Below are 22739 nucleotides of genomic sequence, written 5' to 3' on the forward strand. Positions count from 1 at the left end.
AACACTTTAATTGTTGCTAAACTGCTCATTCAATTTCCATAAACTTCTGGAATTATAATATATACGGAAAGAGCTTTTACGTTACCAAGTTATTTAATTATTGATTGACAACTACTTATCTAAAAGTTTAGTTGAAAATTAAAGATTTTTTTGGAAACCCCGCTTTTTCTGGGGAAAGTTTTCGTCGAAGTAAATCGAAAAAAACACGTCTCTATGCAGACTTTAATTGTGGTGAATTTTTATTTGGCTGTTTTTGGTCTAAAGTTAAAATCTTTGGAGTTATAGAGCAAAAATTGAAAAAAACACGATTTTCGGGCGCCATTTTGTTTACAAAAAAAGTAGCACACTATCTGCGGACTTTGCATATCTATATTATTAATACATACAATAATAAGATTCAATTCCAGCATAAAATTGCTGGTAAATAACTTTTCCTTGTATTTTGCTTATTAGCCCAGAGTATTAAGGCACTAATGCCCGATTTCACCAACGATACCTAAATATTTAAGAATTACCTAAGTGGATTTAGGTACTTCCTAACTCTAAAACGGATTTCACCATACGATAAGAATTGCCTAAACCGCTTAAGCATTAGCTTACGTTAGGATACGGATTTCGATCTCCCTAAACTTTAGGTATTACTTATCGTTGACAGTCGGGTTATATTTTTACAATTTTGACTAATGTACTTGTGACGTTTGTCAATAATTTGCTTCTTACCTTAATTTTTCTGTTATTCTGTAATATTAGGTATATTATTAGTTGTAATTTTGTATTTTCTTTTATATTATTAATATAATATGTGTTGGAAAATATAGAAAATCCTTTGGAGTTTTTTATAGGTCTGTTAACAAAATTATGTAGTCTACCTACTACCTAACAAACTAGTGTTGTGTTTCAAAAACCCATTCATGATATAACTAAAAGTGTGTCATAAAAAAATTAATAATAAAAAGCAATTTTCAACATATTATTTATTTTAAAATTATTTCATTAATGACAATTCAACTAACTTCAATTTTTCGTCATAATATGCGAAATTTACAACTCTTTTATTTTCCTTCATTTCACTGTACATATACAAATAACATACAAGACTATATTTATTATATACAAACTTAATGCACAAATATCTAACTACTAAATAAAATAACTATAACAGTACAAAACTGAACAAAACCAAATTGGCAAACTAACAATAATGACAAATAATCGAAAAAGTAAGGAAATGTCATCTTATTCTTCTTTTTATTTATCAAAAATAGTTCAAACGTACCCTAGGTAATACCTAGGAAAGCATTTCCTAGATAAGCACTTCTTTTAGTTGTGAAATGCAATTGTTCCTAAGTATTGACTTAAGAAGTTCCTATCGATAAGAATTACTTAATAAGGCAACTGTTTAGGTATCCTTGGTGAAATCGGGCATTAGTGCTTTAAAATATTTTTAAGTAATGTCAAATTTGATGTAATGTCAAAAAAATATAAAAATGGAATGTCAGTCACGTTCAAGTAAAAGTTTTTGTAGATATTGTCCTGTAATTACGTTTGTAGAGAAAATATTGTTTGATATGCGTGTTAAAAGGTACATTTTTAAGGCACTCATGTGAATTGCACAACTCGCTATCGCTCATTCTGCAAACTTTCACATGCGTGCCTTAAACGTGTACTTTTAACACTTATATCATAAATAACTATTATGGAATAAATATCTACATTATATTTAGTTTATGCCATCCCCTCTTTGTGAACACACGCACACATTATATTTAGTACAGGTTATTATTGTTTCCAGTGCAAAATTTAGATAATATTTTAAAAACAAAGTCCGGAACAACAATCTGAAGCAATCAAATCGTATACCGGGTGGTGAATCTTAAAACGGGTCATAGGAAACTCAATGTAAAATTCTAAACTGTTGAATTCCTGCTTCCCTAATTATTTTACATCAAAAGTCATGAGAGAATATTTGTAGAGTATCTCTGTTAAAATCAAAAGTTAGAATTGTTCTACGATTTAAACGCATTCCAAAATTTTGAAAAATATAATACATTTGCCACAGTAGGTATGTGTGTAAAAGTTAGGCCACACGATACTATTTAACTGACAGTGCTCACACCATTAACTGAATAAAAAATCTTTATTATTAATACTTTCTCCGCAACTGAGGATATCTTATCAACTGTATTGTTTTTAAACAATAAATGATAAAATAAAAATATTAACAGTTCAAAAATGTGAAAATAATAACTTCATTGTGACACATTATTGCACTGTGTATGACCTAATTTTGGGCTGAAAAACTGAAAAATGTTTAACATTTTTACAAAATTTTGGAATATGTTTAATTCGTAAAACAAATTTAACAGTTGTTTTCAATACAGATTTCAATCTTCTACAAATAGTTTCTAATGTCTTTTGATGTAAAATAATTATAGAAGCAGGAATTCAATAGTTTAGAATTTTACATTGAGTTTCCTATGGCCCGTTTTCCAATTCACCACTCGGTAGGTCTAACGGGCGGTGAATCGTTAAAAGCGCCATAGTAAACTTAATGGGAAATTCTAAATTGATGAATTTCTGCTTCCCTAATTATTTTGAATGAAAAGTTCTGAAAAACTATTTGTAGAGAACTACCTCTATTAAAAACAAATGTTAGATTTGTTCTACTAATTAAACACATTCCAAAATTTTGCAAAAATATAATACATTTGCTAGAGTGTTATTAGTCAAATCGTGAGAGATTTGATCTCATAAGATCATACAAACAAGCTGAATTATTTTGCAGAGAATATTAATTTTGGGACCGCAAAAATATGAAAAAAGTTTGCCACTCCTACCGCCGGGCTGCTCCCTAAAATCCCCCATAGGAATCGTAAAAAATGGTAAAAAAATTTTATTTACTTAACAGCTATAGTAGTCTAGGCGCCAAATAGAGGTCACCGTGTCATTTTCAATTCTGATGGACAAACTCAACGGTTTCTTATGTATTTTTGGCTGCTGATTACGAATTTCGAGGGTGGATTTCGATCCAAGTGGTCAAAAAATTGTTATAAACAATTTAATTGTTTATAAGGCTCTGGCTCATAAACTAAAAGAGATAAAAAAATGTTTCAAGTAAAATTTGTTCCCTAATAAAAAACGAGGAAAAAACCGTTAACTAAACTTAAATCAGACAATTAGAACTCAAGATATTGTAAAATTAGTGCACAATGCAAATTTCAAATTGCAAAATAAGTATTTTTTCGAAGCTTTACCGATCGTAACTCGGCTTCTACGCATGCAAATGAGCCTTATAAGGTGTCCTTTTAAAGCTTAATTAAGGGGCTTCCAAACAAAGTTTGTTAAATTATTTGATCTTCATTTGTTTTAAAGTTATACCCGTTTGAAGTTATAATTTGCTTAAAAAAATTGTACATTAATTTGTTTATAAAGGTTTCAAGCAAACTTGAGCTATAAACATTTATACTTTAATTAACAATAATGATAAAACAACTCAAAAGGAACAATTTGAGCTTACGAAAATGTTCGTAAGTTTAGTTTTGGCTAAGATGTCAATATTTTATTGGCGCGCTATGAGGCGCAAGATTGGCTGACAGTCAAGTAAGTATGTATTCTTCGACGATTTGTCGATCGTAACTCGGCTTCTACGCATGAAAATGAGCCAATATGTGATATCCATATAAAAATTGATCGAGTTCTTTTGCAGCATCATCATTGCATATAAAACGAGCATTTATGATGTGGCGGCATACACACAATTGACGGGCCTTGATGATACTGCAAAAGAACTAGATCCACTTTATATGGATATCATATAGATAATTAGACTCTGAAGCCTCAAAAAGTTTTAGTTTTACTGCCTACAAGTACAGGCTTGTACCACCATGTAACTGTTAAAATTTCGCTAAGAACTTATGCAGATGTAAAAAAGCTGATATTCCCTGTATATCTCTATGCAGATTTGCAGATGCATGAAAAAAAATGTTTGTAAAAATAGTATTAATAAATATTATCAACTTACTTTTTAGTAATAATTCTGAAATATTAGTTTTTAATGTTTCTTTCTCATTTAGTGCAAAACATAGAAGACAATGTAGAATGAAAGGTGATAAGAGGTACAGTATGATGATTTAATTATAAGAACTATATGATAAAATTTTATTAGGATCTTCAAAAATGAAAAATTAAGATAACGTATTTATACATAGAAATTATAATTTGCATCGAGAAGTTAGCGCGTGAACCTTTACGCGGTGAGCCGATCTTGCGCCTCATAGCGCGCGCTATTAAAATATCGACATCTTGGCCAAAAATAAACTTATGAACATTTTCATAACCTCAAATTGTTCCTTTTGAGTTTTTCTATCATTGTTGTTCATTAAAGTATAAATGTTTATAGCTCAAATTTGCTTGAAACTCTTATAAACAAATGAATGTACAATATTTTTAAGAAAATTGGTATTTCAAACGGGTATAACTTTAAAACAAATAAAGATCAAGTAATTTAACAAACTTTGTTTAGAAGCCTGTTCATTAAGCTTTACCACGACACCTTCTAAGACTTATTTGCGTGCGTAAAAGCCGAGTTACGATCGATAAAGCTTCAAAAAATACTTATTTTGCAATTTTCAATTTGCATTGTGCACTAATTTTACAATATCTTGAGTTCTAATTGCTAGATTTAAGTTTAGTAAACGGTTTTTTCTTCGTTTTTTATTAAGGAACAAATTTTATTTGAAACATTTTTTTATCTCTTTTAGTTTGTGAGCCAAAGCCTTATAAACAATTTATAAACAATTAAATTGTTTATAACAATTTTTTGACCACTCGGATCGAAATTCCCCCTCGAAATTCGTAATCAGCAGCCAAAAATCCATAGGAAACCGTTGAGTTTGTCCATCAGAATTGAATATGACACGGTAACCCCTCTGGCGCCTAGACTATAGTTATATAAATTGATTTCATTTGACTTCAAAAGCATTTTGATTTTTGTTGATATTTTTGTTGATAGGACACTCTAGTTAAAAGATATCGAATTTTTACCGTCGAGTTAATACACATTTTATTTGAAAAATTGATTTTGAGTGCTAGTCTGGGCAGATTATCAGAGAATAGGCCATTTTTGGGAAAAGTTATTTATCAGCAATTTTATTGAGAGAATCGAATCTTATGATTGTATATATTAATAATATAGGTATGTAGAGTCTGCAGGTAGTGTGCTACATTTTTTATAAACAAAGTGGCGCCCAGAATCGTGTTTTTTTCAACTTTTGCTCTACGACTCCAAAGATTTTAACTTTACACCAAAAACACCCAAATAAAAATGCACCGTAATTAAATTCTGCATAGAGACGTGTTTTTCCCGATTTACTTCGACGAAAATTTTCCCCGGAAAATGCGGGTTTTTCCAACAAAATCTTTAATTTTCAACTAAAATTTTAGATAAGTAATTGTTTATCAATAATTAAATAACATGGTAATATAAAAGAACTTTTCATATAGATTATAATTTCAAAATCCAATGGAAATTGAATAAACAGTTTAGCAACAATTCAATTGTTAATTAAAAATTTACGGTCGCTATAACAACCACAATAATTATGATACATAAGAATAACTGTGATTTTTGTATAAAAAGATACTGTGCCTATCTAATGTACTTTACATAATTGAAATTGAACTATTTAAGCGGCCTCAGGAATATTTTAAAATTATAAACAATTTCTTGGCTTATAAACAAATAGAATATCTCGGAAAATATTAAATTAAATTAAATAATGAAAACTTTTTTTCACAAAAAATTTTTAATTTGTTTAAATAAAGATTGTTTAAATGATTATACAGCTTTCAAATGAGAATATTTGTGTTTTTAATATTAAAAGGTACACTTGTAGTAAGTTTATCTAAAACAAGTCTACAACTTTAAAAAATATTTTCTTATGTTACTTGGAAACAAAAAAAGAATGAAGAAAATTGCTCCATGGGAAGCCGAGAAAATGCATTTTTTAACGTAGGTATACTGATTTAGAACTTTGAGATTACATTTCCTCCAACCTAATTTTTGATTGGAATTTTGCTATTTTTGGCAATTTTCACTCGTAATATCGATAGTTTTTATTATAATAATATATGTTATGAGTATTTTAAAGATATGAAAATTGGTGTGTAGAAAGAGGATACAAATAAAAATGTGACGGTTCGAATATTATGATCCTATTGTTTATATCTTTGCCGTAAGTGCCGGTCAAATTTGACCGGTTGTATCTTAGGCACCACTCATCACAATTAAACGTTTTTTCTTTTAAAAGAAACGTCCTGCCGCTTTTTTCTAATATCGTTTTCATTATTTAATTTAATTTAATATTTCCCGAGATATTCTATTTGTTTATAAGCCAAAAAATTGCTTATAATTTTAAAATATTCCTGAGGCCGCTTAAATCGTCCAATTTTGTTTCCTACTCTTTGATTAGGTTAGGTTCAATATATTTGAAAGCATATATATCTCTCCACTCAACCTACAACGTACATAAACTTAGCGAATCACTTCTAGCAAATAATACGACAAGCATAATATAAATTTGCCGCTAATTAGTTGTGGAAAAATTGATTTTGTCACTTTTTTATTTTTTTAATATTCGATGTTTCGTTTCATAACTTCATATGAACATAGCGAATCAGAACAGCGAATAGGGTCTCAAATTCAAATCGTGTTGATGCTAATTAGTTGTGGAAAAATTAATTTTGTCGCTTTATTATTTTTTTTATTACACGGTGTTTCGCTAACTTCATATATTAGTCCATTCTTTCACGGTTTTTGCTCTAAATTTTAAAGAACCGCTTGGATTGACATGAAATTTGGCATGCGTATAGCTTACATGTCAAAGAAAAAAAGTGATATGGTGCCGATGTGTGCTTTTTCCCTGGGGGTGACTTTCACCCCCTCTTGGGGGTGAAAAAATATATGTCCAAAATATGTCCGGAAATGGGTAAACTGACTAATTTTAAGTAACTTTTGTTCTATAGAGCTTTTTAGCCAAGTCAACACTTTTCGAGTTATTTGCGAGTGAATATGTTCATTTTTCAACAAAATAACCACATTTTTAGACGATTTTTCGCAAATAACTCAAAAAGTAAGTATTTTGTCGAAAAAAACGTTCCTAGCAAAAATATAGCCTATAAAAAAGTAAAAAGATGGTGTACGCGTTAGGTCTCTGGATCCTGCAGAACCAGAGTTATAGCCAATGAAAAATAGATTCGTATTCACCAAATTTCAATCGACGTGAAATGTCCAAAAAATTAAGCACTTTTTGGTTAAAACCCATTATACCTTTTTTAAAGTGTTTAAAAAAGCTTCATTTCTGTTTTTACATACAGTTTTTAGCATTAAATTTAAGCAAGTTACGCTCAAAATGAGGTTGGTCCCTTTTGTTTTTGCAAAAAAAAAATCGGGAAGATCACCCCCTAATTAGCAACTTAAATGAAATTAATCGTTACCGCTCCACAAATTATTTTACTTATGTTGTGTTTATATGATCTGTAAGTTTCATCGATTCAAAGTGCTTATTTTTGAAAAAATTTGGTTTTAAAATAAAATTTTTAAAAATTTAAATTTTGAAAAATATGCTTTTTTTCAAAATAACTTAAAAATTGTTAGAGATACCAAAAATCTCGAAAAACAAAAAAAAGTCAGAATTGCTTTTCTGAATATCATGTATTTTTTTGTTTTCTGTTAGACAAAAATTGATTAAGATTTGGTGTTTCTAAATTTGCATACATTCGTGATCAGTGACTCGTTCAACTGCTTTTCAATAATAAGGAGTTTGAACCGATGAAACTTACAGATCATATAAATAATATATACACGAGTTAAGAAACTTGTGAAGTCGTGACGATTAAGTTCATTTAAGATAATAATTAGGGGGTGATTCTCTCGATTTTTTTACCAAAACCCAAAGGGACTAACTTTATTTTGAGCGTAACTTGTTTAATTTTGATGCTAGAAATTTTTTTATGAAACAAAAATGAAGCTTTTTTTAAACACTCATATAAATAATATATACACGAGTTAAGAAACTTGTGAAGTCGTGGCGATTAAGTTCATTTAAGATAATAATTAGGGGGTGATTCTCTCGATTTTTTTACCAAAACCCAAAGGGACTAACTTTATTTTGAGCGTAACTTGTTTAATTTTGATACTAGAAATTTTTTTATGAAACAAAAATGAAGCTTTTTTTAAACACTTTAAATAAGTTGTAATGAGTTTTCCTCGAAATGTGCTTCATTTCTGGTTATTTCACGTTAAATATTCCATTTGGAATTTGACGAATATGAACCTATTTTCATTAGCTATAGCTCTGCTTCTACTAGGTGTAGAGACGTGATTTATACACCATTTTTTTAAATTTTTTACAGGTTATATTTTTACTAGGAATATTTTTTCGACAAAATACTTACTATTTGAGTTATTTGCGAAAAACCGTCTAAAAGCGTGGTTATTTTGTTGAAAAAATGAACATATTCACTGCCAAATAACTCGAAAAGTATTGACTTAGTGAAAAAACTCTATAGAACAAAAGTTACTTAAAATTAGCCAGTTTATCCATTTCCTGACTTTCTTTGGACGAACATTTTTTCACCCCCAATAGGGGGTGAAAACCACCCCCAGGGCAAAAGCACGTATCGGCACAATATCACTTTTTTGTTTGACTTGTTAGCTATGTGTATGCCAAATTTCATGTCAATCCAAGCGGTTCTTTAAAATTTAGAGGTTTTGCAATATTTTACCGTTAAAGAACGGACTATATTAACCTAGCGAATCGCGAATCGTAAAATTCAAATCGAGCTGTTGTTGAATTTGCCGCTTATTGGCCGCTAATTAGTTGTGGAAAAATTAATTTTGTCACTTTATTACTTTTTTAATATTAGGTGTTTCGCTAACTTCATACAGGTTGGGGAATTAGTGCGAGGATATCAAATTACTCATTTATCGCAAGATATACGACAAAAAAGTTATTTAGGTAAAAGTTGGGGCACAAATATGACCACATAAAAATATTTTTAAATACACAGGTCCCCCCATAATAACAGGGTGACACAAACTTATGTTTTTTAAATAGAACACCCTGTATATTTTTACATTTTTGGATTCTCCTCGATGTCTTCTTTTCTAAAATATAGGGTATTGTAATAATATGCACACCCTGTAGAATTGTAGTGATTTTATATAAAAATTTCCGTTTATATTCAAACGATTTTATGCATTATTAATATAGAGAAAGATTTAGATTTAGTATACAGGGTTGCTCAAAACTCATATAGTATTTTCTTAGTTTTCTTAAATGGAACACCCTGTATTTTAGTATTGTAGTGAAATGATATGTTATACTTTTTTATTGCTTAAGCATTCCCTATACCTAGGTACTCTAATTTGTGAGTTATTCCTGATTCTTTAAGTCAAACATTAATTGCAACAAAAAATACGTGAAATTTTATTACGAGGCCCTGAAAATATCCAATCAAAAATAATTTTTCGAAAAAAAAACATAACAATCTAGACACGTCACACTGATCAGTTCCTATCATTTGTATTTGACTACTATTTTAAGTATAGTGACTTCAAAATGGCGTTTTTTTTTTTAACAATCCGTCCAAAAATATAATCATCGTGCGCCCATACCAAGTTCAACCTTCTGCTGGCAAGGTCATAATAACACGTTTTTTAACCATGAAGGACCCTTGCTCATGGAGTTTTCGGAATCTATAGTAACTAGAACCTGTATGGGAAAATTTTAAACAAGGTTTATCAAGCTTTATGACCAAAACGTCCAGAAAAGCTTGGCATTCTTCTGCACGAAAATTCCCGGCCCTATGTAGCCGAAGAAGTGGATATTAGAGTATCCATGAGAAAATAGAGGATATTAGAGTATCCATGCTATAGTTCCGATTTATCGATCTACGATTTTCACATCTTTGGGCCACTGAAAATGCGGTTAAAAGGTAATCGTTTCCTTTCTCTAAATATTCTCCTCAAAAAATTTCAGAATATTTGTCCATAGACCTGCAATGACATGAGTCATAGATCAACTCACTTGAATTCAAGTGAGTTGAACGCTCAAAAAGGTTTACATGTTTCAATTGACTTGAAGGCATTTCAGTAAAAAAAATGGTGCCAACAGAGAATCATCTCGTTGTATTTTAAATGCTGTATTGCTACTGAATAGAAAAAAAAAATTGTTAAAAGTAAAACTGTGAGGCGCAAAAGAATATTTGGTATAGAGAATTGATTAAACGTCGAAGTGAACTAGGGGCATCGGCAAGGTTATTACAAGAACTAAGGCTGAAGAACCACAAGATTATAAAAATTTTCTAAGAATGACTGAGGAGCAGTTAAACTTTTTATTGGAAAGAGTAACAATACATTTGACAAGGTTGTCAAAACCAAACTTTCTATATAATTGGTTAGCATGACGACCATCTAATAACACCGAATTAAATTCAATGCGGTGCCTAAATACCTATTATGTACAGGTTTTAATATTTTAAAGGCATAGCAAGATATTAGAGTATCCATGCTATAGTTCCGATTTATCGATCTACAATTTTCACATCTTTGGGCCACTGAAAATGCGGTTTAAAGGTAATCGTCTCCTTTCTCTAAATATTCTCCTCAAAAAATTTCAGAATATTTGTCCATAGACCTGCAATGACATGAGTCATAGATCAACTCACTTGAATTCAAGTGAGTTGAACGCTCAAAAAGGTTTATATGTTTCAATTGACTTGAAGGCATTTCAGTAAAAAAAATGGTGCCAACAGAGAATCATCGTTGTATTTTAAATGCTGTATTGCTACTGAATAGAAGAAAAAATATTGTTAAAAGTAAAACTGTGCGGCGCAAAAGAATATTCTGGTATAGAGAATGGATTAAACGTCGAAGTGAACTAGGGGCATCGGCAAGGTTATTACAAGAACTAAGGCTGAAGAACAACAAGATTATAAAAATTTTCTAAGAATGACTGAGGAGCAGTTAAACTTTTTATTGGAAAGAGTAACAATACATATTATACATTGGACTTAGTTAAGTGCTTTGAATTTGTGCTCATAGTATTCTTAAATAAACAGAAAAACCCAAGAGTCCATTGCAAATATTGGGGATCTTCCTTGTTTCAGTCATATCTTGATTTGTTTAATTTAAATACTTTAATTGTTATGCAAATAGTTACCAGGTTCTTTCTGATGCAGTTTATGGACTAGGTGGGATATTTTACGAACCATTTTGTAAAACCAAATATCGTAAATTTCAAAAATCAGTTGATGTAGAAAGAAATTTTTCCATTTACAAATACAGGGTGGTTCATCTTATTCGCCTCGGTGTCTGTACGGAAAACCACTTGATATTTTAAAAAAATTTCTTCACAGAAATATACAAGGCTATTAATACTACAATCTAAAAATAATGTGAATTATACAGAGTGCTCCAAAAAAGAGTGGTATATCAAAGTTACATTTTTTCTTATAGAATGCCCTATATCTGATGACATTATTGAATTGACCTTAAAAAATAAGCTATACTTTCATAAGGGTTCCCTATACCTAAATTCAGGTTGTATTGATTTATTTCGATTTTTATAAAAATGTAAGGTTTTAGAAAAAAATAAATATCTACGAATCTAAGAATCAGTAGCAAATTTTTTGTTGGATCCTAATAAAAGACTATTTAGCATACTTAAACTGATGCTTACTGCAACAAAGTTTCTTACAGGGTGGTCAAAATATGAGATTGTTCTATTAACAAATTCAAGCTGTAATAACTTACTTATTTTAAATGGAAAACCCTATATTTTACTAGTCTATCGCGTAGAAAATTTAATTAGCTTTCAATTCTTATTAGGGTTTCCTATACCTAACTCACTTTATTTTTTAAATATTTGAAGATTTCCTAAGTTGTAAGCTTTAAAAATTAGAATTAAGTACTTCAGTCGTGGTTATGTACAACACATCACCAACACCGGCAATATACTTAGACAAGATACTGTTATTAATAAAATTTTCATTGTTATCATGTAATCACACAGAGTGTTGTATTATTTTAGTTGATTTTGGCCTACCTACAGGTGACATTGAATAATATGTTTATAATAAACTGCATACCCTATATTAGATTCCGTATTCTGGAAGATATTTAAATTATTATATTTCATTCCGTATAAGTATTTTCCATATCTTAGACCAAAGGTTATTAAGTAAATTTAAGAACACCACTTTCTGTTTGAATCTTTGAATCGCAATTACAAACAATTAAATGCAATGGCTACTATGACGAAAACGAGCCTATTGTACAAAAATATGTAAAAATGGGTATTTACAGATCAACACGAGAATTTATATTTACAGAAAAACATGTGTATTGAGAATGTTTACATGGAATTGAAGAGATTTTAAATATCTTCCATTATAAAGAATAGAATATCGAGTATGTCATTTAAAATAAGAACACTCTGTGTGATCAAATGATAAAAATGTGAATTTTATTATCGAGAGTATCTGAACTAAGATATTTAAGTACATTGCCGGTGTTGGTGATGTGTTGTACATAACCAAGACATAGGTACTCAATTCTAATTTTTAAAGCTTACAAATTAGGTAATCTTTAAATATTTTAAAAATGAAGGGAGATAGGTATAGGAAACCCTAATACAAATTGAAAGCTAAGTAAATTTTCTACGCTATAGACTAGTAAGATACAGGGTGTTACGTTTAAAATAAGTAATTTATTACAGCTTGAATTTGTTAATAGAACAATCTAATATTTGGACCACCCTGTAAAAAGATAGGTATAGGAAACCCTGATATAAATTGAAAGCTAAGTAAATTTTCTACGCGATAAACTAGTAAGATACAGGGTGTTCTATTTAAAATAAGTAAGTTATTACAGCCTGAATTTGGTAATAGAACAATCTCATATTTTGACCACCCTGTAAAAAATTTTGTTGCAGTAAGCATTTGTTTAAGTAAACTAAATAGTCTATTATTAAGATCCAAGAAAGAATTTGTTACTAATTCTTAAATTCGTAGATATTTATTTTTTTCTAAAACCTTACATTTTCATAAAAATCGAAATAAATCAAAACACCCTCTATTTAGGTATAGGGAACCCTTATGAAAGTGTAGCTTATTTTTTAAGGCTAATTCAGTAATGTCATCAGATATAGGGCATTCCATAAGAAAAAATATAACTTTGATACACCACTCTTTTTTGGAGCACCCTGTATAATTCACATTATTTTTATATTGTAGTATTAAAGGCCCTGTATATTTATGTGAAGAATTTTTTTTAAATATCAAGTGGTTTTCCGTACAGAGACCGAGGCGAATAAGATGAACCACCCTGTATATTATTATGTACCCAGAAGCGATAAGTTTTTGTTAAACAAAAATATTTTGAACACCATTTAATAGTTTATTTTTAGCACAATTCGAAATAATATCATTTACTTGTTTCCCGCAAATCTCGATTTATATATTCTAAACTTTTATATTCCACAAACATGGATATTTTTCATGAGCTACAACAAATTTCAACGATCTTTCCTAAGACCATCTAGTTCCGGCCATCAATCAACTCAGATGAATTGGGGGTTTAGACGTTCAAAAAGCGTTCAATTCAATTAAATTCAAGTGAGTTGATCAAGTCAGTTGACTAATGGTCAACGCAGCTTTAGTACAGTTAAATCAATGAACACCAGTTTCAAGCTGATGATACCACAAACATTTGAGAATATTTCTTGTATCGGCATCATCTAATTTTGCCGTACTGGAGACCTGATGATGCTTAATAAATTATAGTTATCGAAACCGGTCGTCTGTGGAAGAATACAGTCGTTGTGAGTAAGTATTTTCATATATAATTCATTTTACCAAAAAGACTGTCTTCTTCTTCTTCTTAACTCAGGCGAGACTCGTTAGTCTCTGGCACTTGGTCATAAGACCTTTGTACCAAACCCTGTTGTTCTCCTTAAACTTTAATAAGTCCTGTGGCCTCAACGAAGGCCAACAGTTTTCTTATTGGTAGTTTTAGGATCTCTTCTGGTTCAAACCTCATTTGACCAGTGAAGTCCTGCCTTACATCACCTAGCACACTGCAATGGCATAGTATGTGTATGGCAGTTTCTTCTTCCATTTCGCACTTTCTGCACCATGGTTCATTCACCTTACGTAGTTTGTATAGGTGATTTCTTAAACGGCAATGTTCAGTCACCATTTCAGTGATCGTTTTGATCTCTCGTTTATTGAGGTTCATCAAACTGTTCGAGAGTTTTTTATCAATATTCTTGATTATTTTTTTAGTCTGGATTTGCCCTCGAGTGGTTCTCCATTTATTTTGATGATTCTTTATCAACCATTTCTGAACCTCGTTTTTCATAGCATCTTTAGTGATGCCACAGAAAGGTTCTGGGCCTTCAAAAGTTTCTCTCGAGCCTTGTTTCGCTAACATATCTGCTCGTTCGCTCCCATGAACCCCTTCATGACATGGCACCCATATTAAAGACACTTTATTGTCTTTTGCCAGGTTATTGAGGAGATCTTTGCAGTTTCTCACCAGTTTTGATTTGGTGAGAGGGTTCTTTACAGCCAGAATAGCCGATTGGCTATCTGTGTAAATGTTGATTCTCTTAGCTTTCGGGTCCTGATCAATGATTTCATCAATGCAGGCCACCAAACAAAAACTTCAACCTGGAACACCGTTGTATGTTGACCTAGGCTGTAAGATTTATTATAGTTACATGTTTGCCCAAAGACTCCTGATCCAGTACCATGGGCAGTTTTAGATCCATCAGTGAACCATATTAAGTCTCCATTAATGTTTGGGACTTTTTGCTCTCTAGATGGTATATTTGTGTTAATCTTCTCAGTGAAGATTAGTTCTGGTGTCATCATATATAAGTTCATCATAAAGATGAATTCCTCAAGTATAGTCCCAGTAATGCTTGTGTGGCTATTCAATACATAATTTAGCCTCCAAGTATTGTTTGCTTTGAGCCTCAGGATGGTCATAAAGGCTACCGCCGAAATATACAATTCCAGCGGAGGGAGACCTGTGATAGCCTCTAATGAAGCCGTTCCTGTACTATTCAAGGCTCCTGTTATATTTAGAAGCGCTTGTATTTGTAGGGTGGTGATAGTGGTCACACAAGATTGCAAAGCCGTCTTTCTCCACCAGAGTACTGACCCATAAGTAACTGTCGGTCGTATCACTGATGTGTACAACCAACATATCACCTTTGGTTTCAATCCCCAGGTTTTACCTACAACTCGTCTGCAGTTCCAGAAGAGTCGCTTAGCCCTATTGGTTATATTGGTAATATGAGTATTCCAATTGAGTTTCGAATCCAGGGTTACCCCTAGATACTTAACCTCATTGGTTCTTTCCAGTACTTCTCCAAATACTTTCAGCTCACTCAGTCCAGTAAGCTTCCTCTTATATGTAAAGGCTACCAGTTTAGTTGTAGAAGGGTTCACGGAGAGGTTCTCTTTCAGACACCAGTTCTCTATGTAGTGAAGGGCATATCGCATCTGATACGCAACAGTGCTGGGAAATTTTCCCCTAGTTACTATTACAATATCATCTGCGAAACCCTGGACCCAGATTCCTTGGGCGCTTAGCCCATGAATCAAATCATCGACAACTATGTTCCATAATGACGGTGACAATACACCGCCTTGAAGGCATCCCTTAGTTGCCCTCAGATTTATGGTATCTTCATGCGTATCTGTGGATATTATTCTGCTCTGAAGCATCTGAATAATCCACTTGCATGTTGTGTTGTTGATTTTCTTCCTCACCAGTGCGCTTTTTATAGACTCTGTTGAGGTATTATCAAATGCACCTTCTATACCTAAAAATTCAGCAAGGGCGACTTCTTTCTGATGCAGACTCCTTTCAAGTTCCGACACTAGATTGTTCAGGGCGGCTTCACCTGATTTCCCTGCCTGATACGCCCATTGCCGTTGGTGCAGTGGATTTTCATTTAACTTGTTTTTCTTGATGTATTCATTCAAGATTTTTTCCATGGTTTTTAACATGAATGAGGTCAGACTTATAGTCCTGTAGGATTTTGCTAAGGTGTAATCTGTTTTTCCTGGTTTGGGAATAAACACCACCCTTGCCCTTCTCCAAGCTTTGGGAATGTATCCCAGAGCATGGCTAGCTCTAAATATTGTGATCAGGGGACCCATGATTATTTCTAGATCCTCCTGGAGAAGCTTAGGAAATATACCATCCGGTCCCGCAGTTTTATAAGGTTCAAAAGTTTCAATAGCCCATCTGACCTTGGAAGAACCAAAGATCTCGTCAGAGGTCAGCCAGTCCCTTTTGGTTGAGCTATTGTTTGCTTGATGATTATTATTAGCAGTCAATTGCGTCGACCCTGGAAAGTGAACACTTAAAAGATGCTCTACAGCCTCCTTCTCTGTGTCCGTATACTTCCCATTGGGCAATTTCATTGACTTGGGTTTGTTAATGTTATCTCTTTTGAGGATTCTGTTAACCCTGGCGCTTTCAGGTACACTTTCAATGTTTTCACAGAATTCTCTCCAGGATCTTTCCTTAGCGGATTGGATTTTCTTATTATAGGTTTTCAGTTTAGCCTTATATGCTTCCCAATCACCGATTTCTTCGCCCTATTGAATAGCCGTCTTGTTTCTCTTTTGAGATCAGACAGCTCCTTATTCTACCAAGTTACTTGCCTGGGAGGGCGACTTTCTTTTAACGGGAAGTTTTCTTCATATGAGACGACTATTGAACGTTGCAACCAGTCTACTGCCATCTCAACCTCAACGTTGTTTTTTGGCCTTTTAGGATAATTCCGTACCCTTGTTCCAAGATCCCTCTTAAAGGATTCCCAATCGGTCACCTTAGGGTCTCTGTAGAACCTTGGTTCCGGTTTGACTGAGTTTATCTCAAAGCATATGTATGCATGATCCGATAAGGATAACGCATCCGACACATGCCAGTCAGATATTATGTTCCCAATCCCCATATAAGCTTAGGTCGATTAGTGATTCTACTCTTGATGTCCTGAAAGTGGGCTTATTACCCCTGTTCAGAAGATCAAGTTCAGTAGTGCAAAGGTACTCAAAAAGTAACTTACCTCTATTGTTTGTATCTCTGCTTCCCCAAATGATGTGGTGGGCGTTGGAGTCGACTCCAATGATAAGTTCCGTATGCTTATCATTGGTGTATTCTAGAAAGTTCTCTAGGTTAGTCCCTGGAAGTTGTTCTTTAGTGTCAATAGGAATAGCGTTCGATTCACTTAAATTCAAGTGAGTTGATCAAGTGAGTTGGCTAATGGTCAACGCAGCTTTAGTACAGTTAAATCAATGAACACCAGTTTCAAGCTGATGATACCACAAACATTTGAGAATATTTCCTGTATCGGCATCATCTAATTTTGCCATACCGGAGATCTGATGATGCTTAATAAATTATAGTTATCGAAACCGGTCGTCTGTGGAAGAATACAGTCGTTGTGAGTAAGTATTTTCATATACCGGGTGTCCACTTATATTTTCCCCCATTTTAACTGCCTATAACTTCTAAACGGCTCAAGATATTTTAGTAAAAGTTTTGTCTGAATGGATTGAATTTTTTAAATCGCTTTCAAATACGAAAAAAAAATGGCGGATTTTTTAAAAAAACGTTGTTGACTTTTTTTTAATGGAACACCCAGCGATATAAAGTTTTTCAAAATCGGTTGTCAAATCACTGAGTAATTAATTTTTAAAATGAGAGGTGCAGCGTGGATATCACATACCTAAATAACATAACGAATCAAAATGATATTATGTTACGTGATTTCCACAATGCATCTCTCATTTTAAAAATTAATTGCGCGGTCATTCCACAACCGATTTTAAAAATTTTTATATCGCTGGATAGTCAAGTAACCGTTTTTTCAAGTTACAAAAAAATATACTGGGTGTTTTATTAAAAAAAGTCAACAACGCTTTTCTTTTAAAAAATCTGCCATTTTTTATTTAAAAGCGATATTGAAAATAGACACTTACCTAAAAACTTGAAAAAACGGTCATTTACCTAACCAGAGCTATAAATTTTTTTAAAATCGGTTGTCAAATGACTGAGAAATTAATTTTTAAAATGAGAGATGCAATGTGAAAATCACATAACATAATATCAATTTGCTTAGTTATGTTATTTAGGTATATGATATCCACGTCGCACCTCTCATTTTAAAAATTAATAACTCAGTGATTTGACAACCGATTTGGAAAAACTTTATATCGCTGGATAGGTGAATGACCTTTCTTTCAACTTACAAAAAAATATAGTGGGTGTTCCATTAAAAAAAAGTCTACAAAGTTTTTTTTCAAAAGTCCGCCATTTTTTTTCGTATTTGAAAGCGATATAAAATATTCAAATCATTCAGACAAAATTTTTACTAAAATAAAACAAAAATAAAATAAAAATTTTATTTTTAATTCAGTTGCAATGCGAAGGCAAAACAATCTTACAATTCAATCTTACTTTTCAATTAGAATACGGAGCGCAGTCCAGTCCCTTGAATCGGGATTTTCGGCTCTTATTGGAGCCTCATCAGAAAGAACGTAGGCTTGTTCTCCATACCCCAATTGATCCGCACTGAGAGGTTTTCCCACCCATTGCAACTGAAGTGAAAATATTAGGTGACTAGCGTCATCTGGCAATTAAAAGATGAAAATTTTCGATCCTAATAGCATTATTAATAATATTTAGAAAATATTAAAATATTACTAAAAGGTTTTTAAATCGAAAACGTATTGGTCCATTTCCTTGGTAACACCTCCAAGGCTTCTAAAATTTGCAAGCCAAATGGATGCTGAAGCGAAGAAGACAAGAGGGAATTCAAAAAACTTACAATTCACGACCCCGTCTGTTCAGCTGGTAAATTCCAACAGAAAATGGACCTAGTTACTCGAAGGAGTAAAGACCAATATAAAAATAAAATAAAAATTTTATTTTTAATTCAGTTGCAAATGCGAAGGCAAAACAATCTTACTTTTCAATTAGAATACGGAGCGCAGTCCAGTCCCTTGAATCGCGATTTTCGGCTCTTATTGGAGCCTCATCGGAAAGAACGTAGGCTTGTTCTCCATACCCCAATTGATCCGCACTGAGAGGTTTTCCCACCCATTGCAACTGAAGTGAAAATATTAGGTGACTAGCGTCATCTCGCAATTAAAAGATGAAGTTTTCGATCCTAATAGCAATATTAATAATATTTAGAAAATATTAAAGTATTACTAAAAGATTTTTAAATCGAAAACTTATTGGTCCATTTCCTTGGTAACACCTCCAAGGCTTCTAAAATTTGCAAGCCAAATGGATGCTGAAGCGAAGAAGACAAAAGGGAATTCAAAAACTTACAACTCACGACCCCTTCTGTTCAGCTGGTAAATTAGAACATTTCAGCGAAAACCGCATATTTCTATCTTTAGCCGTTTAGAAGTTATAGGCAGTTAAAATGGGGGAAAATATAAATGGACACCCGGTATTTCATTTTACCAAAAAAACTGTATTAAACTTTAAAAATTGAAAGTTTACTTAATGTTAACTAAATTCTCGAGTTTATAGAGTGAACCAATTTAAATAAAGCTAATGTCTGATTCGGAAACAAAAATTGCCCCTAAGAGGTTCTTGCATTTAATGGTGCGATGTCGGTAACACTTCATGCATTTGCTGTAAACGTATTTTGAATAAATTCTCGGATCGAATCTGCATATCTATCTGTGCTTTCTGTGTTTTGCATGCATTTTCAAAAAGCAATTTACATATCTGTCATATAAATTGTAAAATAGCATTGTTCGTACGGAGAAATATGTGCACTCACTCAAGCCGCGCTTGCATTGAGGTCTTAGCTTGCGTTTGGAGAATATTCGTACAAGAAGAAATCGGATGGGAAAAAGTAATACTCAAAGTTCTCAGATAGGATTAAGGACTGTTTCTGTAAAAAGGATATTTGACATATATTTTATTGTATACATGTATTAGTATATAGTTCTTACCTGGTTGGATATTATCACTTTAGAGCAAAAAAATCGACTCACTCGCTGAATTGTACACGTTAGATATCTCGAATTTACTACATCTCTCGTCCGATTTGAGTAATTTTTTTTAGTATGGTATAGCCTTATTATTTAAGAAAATCGATGTAATAATATTGTTGCTAGACAGGTAAATGTCATTTTATAAGGTGAACCCTCTATACTCTGGGTATAGAGGTTTTTGAAGAGAAGAACTGAATAAAGATGGGTAAAATAAATGATAAGAGATTTAAGACAAAAGAAGAGGGGATTAGCTCAGAAGGAAAAAAAAATCAAAAGGGCAGAGAGACACTAAATCTCAAGTATGAGTATTCGGGCTAGCTTCCATACACCGAATATTGGCTTTAGAGATATAAGAAGAAAATTTGGTAATGAAATGATAGTAACTAGGAAGAAAATGAGACTATTAATACAAAAATGGAAGGAAAATAGATAAGAATGCTAGAGATAAAATAATATCGAGTTACAACAAAGAAAGAAGAAGAAAAAAGGGCGCCAACTCGAACGAACAACTCGGCTCTCAGAACCAAGAAGTTGGACAGGTTCGAGATTTTGAAGTAACGAACAACATGAACTCTATGACACTGGTTACAACTACCTGAAATACAAAATACTAAATACTGAGCTTGTCTTGCTATGTCATATACTGGTAATACAGACTGAAATAAAACACCAACCTTAATACATACAAATATATTAATAATAAATATTAAATGTTAACACTTTACATATAACGCAACGTAATAACAGTGATCGTGGATGGGGAAAAGATAAAATAGGACCGCAAAGGCCACTCAACAAGCAATTATCCACTATCACTGGCCAAGCAAAAGTATTAAAATCAAAATCCAAATCAAAAGTCCGTTGGAATAGCAAAAGGGTCTATATAAATGAGTTGGTCAGTGACTCTTTATATAATATACAAAAAAAACCTACTAGACGTATTCCCTATTTTAAAATCCGCGACAAAATTTTACAACCCGATTCCCTATTAAATTTTAAGATACAATTATTTATGATTATTAAACAAGACCTGATTTTATTTATTTTAACTAACTCCTACTTATACTGAATCAAAAAGAAAAAAAACAACAACCTAAAACCCTATCTATCACGAAAATATATGTACTCTTCCTAATCGTATGCATACGAAAAGTTTACAATGTAGCAAATATATCTTACCCAAAAGTAAATACAGAAAAAGTAAATAAACTTAACTTTTACACAACAGCCGGTTAAAAGTAGGGTTGCAAGTCCATAGAGATGAATTCTTTTGGCACGCTAACGCTGGTTGGCTGCTGTGGTGAGTAAGTCCTACTGCAAGGTCCTGGGTGAAGATGCTGGTTGTAGTAAAATCAGGTATGGTGTATTATCCAACAAAAACAGCCCACTCTAGGGATAAACCATCACAGAGTGGCTAGCAATCTAACTAGTACATAATTAACGTGATAGAGTCACGTTGTGTGACTAAATAACTAAGTTACGGGATCTAAAATAAAGTTTATTTAATTAGTTATGATGTATTTCAAGAACAGTAGCAGTACATATTGAACAGGCCCAAACAAAAACATCAAATATTAGGTAGGTTAGGTATTCATATGTCATGTCAAAATTTCTGAAGTTTACTTCAATTCAGACATGACAGGGACGTGCGCATTAGATGGGCGTGACAGAAGGCTGTATAGATACTCGTTAAAACTTTTTATAAATCACAGATAAAAAACCTTAAGTAAAAAGCCTAACGATCAGGTATAAAAGATATTAAAATTTAGGTTTGGACTAAAAAAAACTATGGCCTTGATTGAATGTTCCTTTGCAAATGATAATGAATATCATTATTATACTATGAATTATATATAAACTTATGTGGTAAATTAATCTACCGAAAGATCTAACTACAATGATGCATTGGATTTCACAAGGAAGGAATGAGAGATAAATGTATTATGTACTTACTGAAACAAGGCAGGCACGCCGGAATATCCACTTCTGTTATGTGAAGAAGTCCAAAGACATGTTTAACTTTGGTTATCTAGTTTTGTAGATGGGATTAGCTGACGCTTAATTTCCTTCTAATTATTTGATTTCCATCGAAAATTTGTTTCAATCCCGTCACTTAAAAGTGAGAATAACCTCACTCGCGGCGCGCCATCCGCCCTTCGAGCCGTTTCCTGACCAACTGCTGTTCAATGTTATCGGAAATCGATTCGTATCGATCCGATAGAAACATGCGCGGTGCTTTCCTCTTGCTTCGCTGCGAAAATAGGCACCTAGGCGATTAAATAGGCGTCTCCAAAGAATTTTCTAGAGGGGTATTTTTAATGAAATATAATTGAATGAATCGAAAATCGTAATTAATTTTAAATGGTCCGTAGCATAACTGCTACAAAGGGGTGTAACAATCATACTGTGTTTTTTCTTAAAATTCGGAAAACTCTGTGGAATATTCTAGCATATATAAAATATTTAAATTAAAACTCGCTTATAGCCTTAGGCTTTCTTAACATTTTTGTTTTTTATTTATACGCTTATGTTATGCGGATGACACTGTCGTCTTAGCCGAAAATATTGTAGATCTTTAACTTTCCACTTATGGACGGGATAAATAAATTAAAAGTTGCTCTCCATCAATCCCAGAA

The 22739-nt window shown here is 32.4% G+C and overlaps 1 long non-coding RNA gene across 1 annotated transcript; it reads right to left on the minus strand.

The window, feature by feature from the left end:
* Positions 1–21204: 21204 nt before the first annotated feature.
* Positions 21205–22482, minus strand: LOC126879547 (uncharacterized). Its single transcript, XR_007696113.1, has 2 exons — positions 22057–22482; positions 21205–21589 (listed from the first exon to the last, which is right to left on the minus strand). It is a non-coding gene; the product is annotated as an uncharacterized LOC126879547 (long non-coding RNA).
* Positions 22483–22739: the final 257 nt, after the last annotated feature.

The sequence above is a fragment of the Diabrotica virgifera genome, chromosome 2, assembly GCF_917563875.1.
Source record: "Diabrotica virgifera virgifera chromosome 2, PGI_DIABVI_V3a".
NCBI classification, from domain to species: Eukaryota; Metazoa; Arthropoda; class Insecta; order Coleoptera; family Chrysomelidae; genus Diabrotica; species Diabrotica virgifera.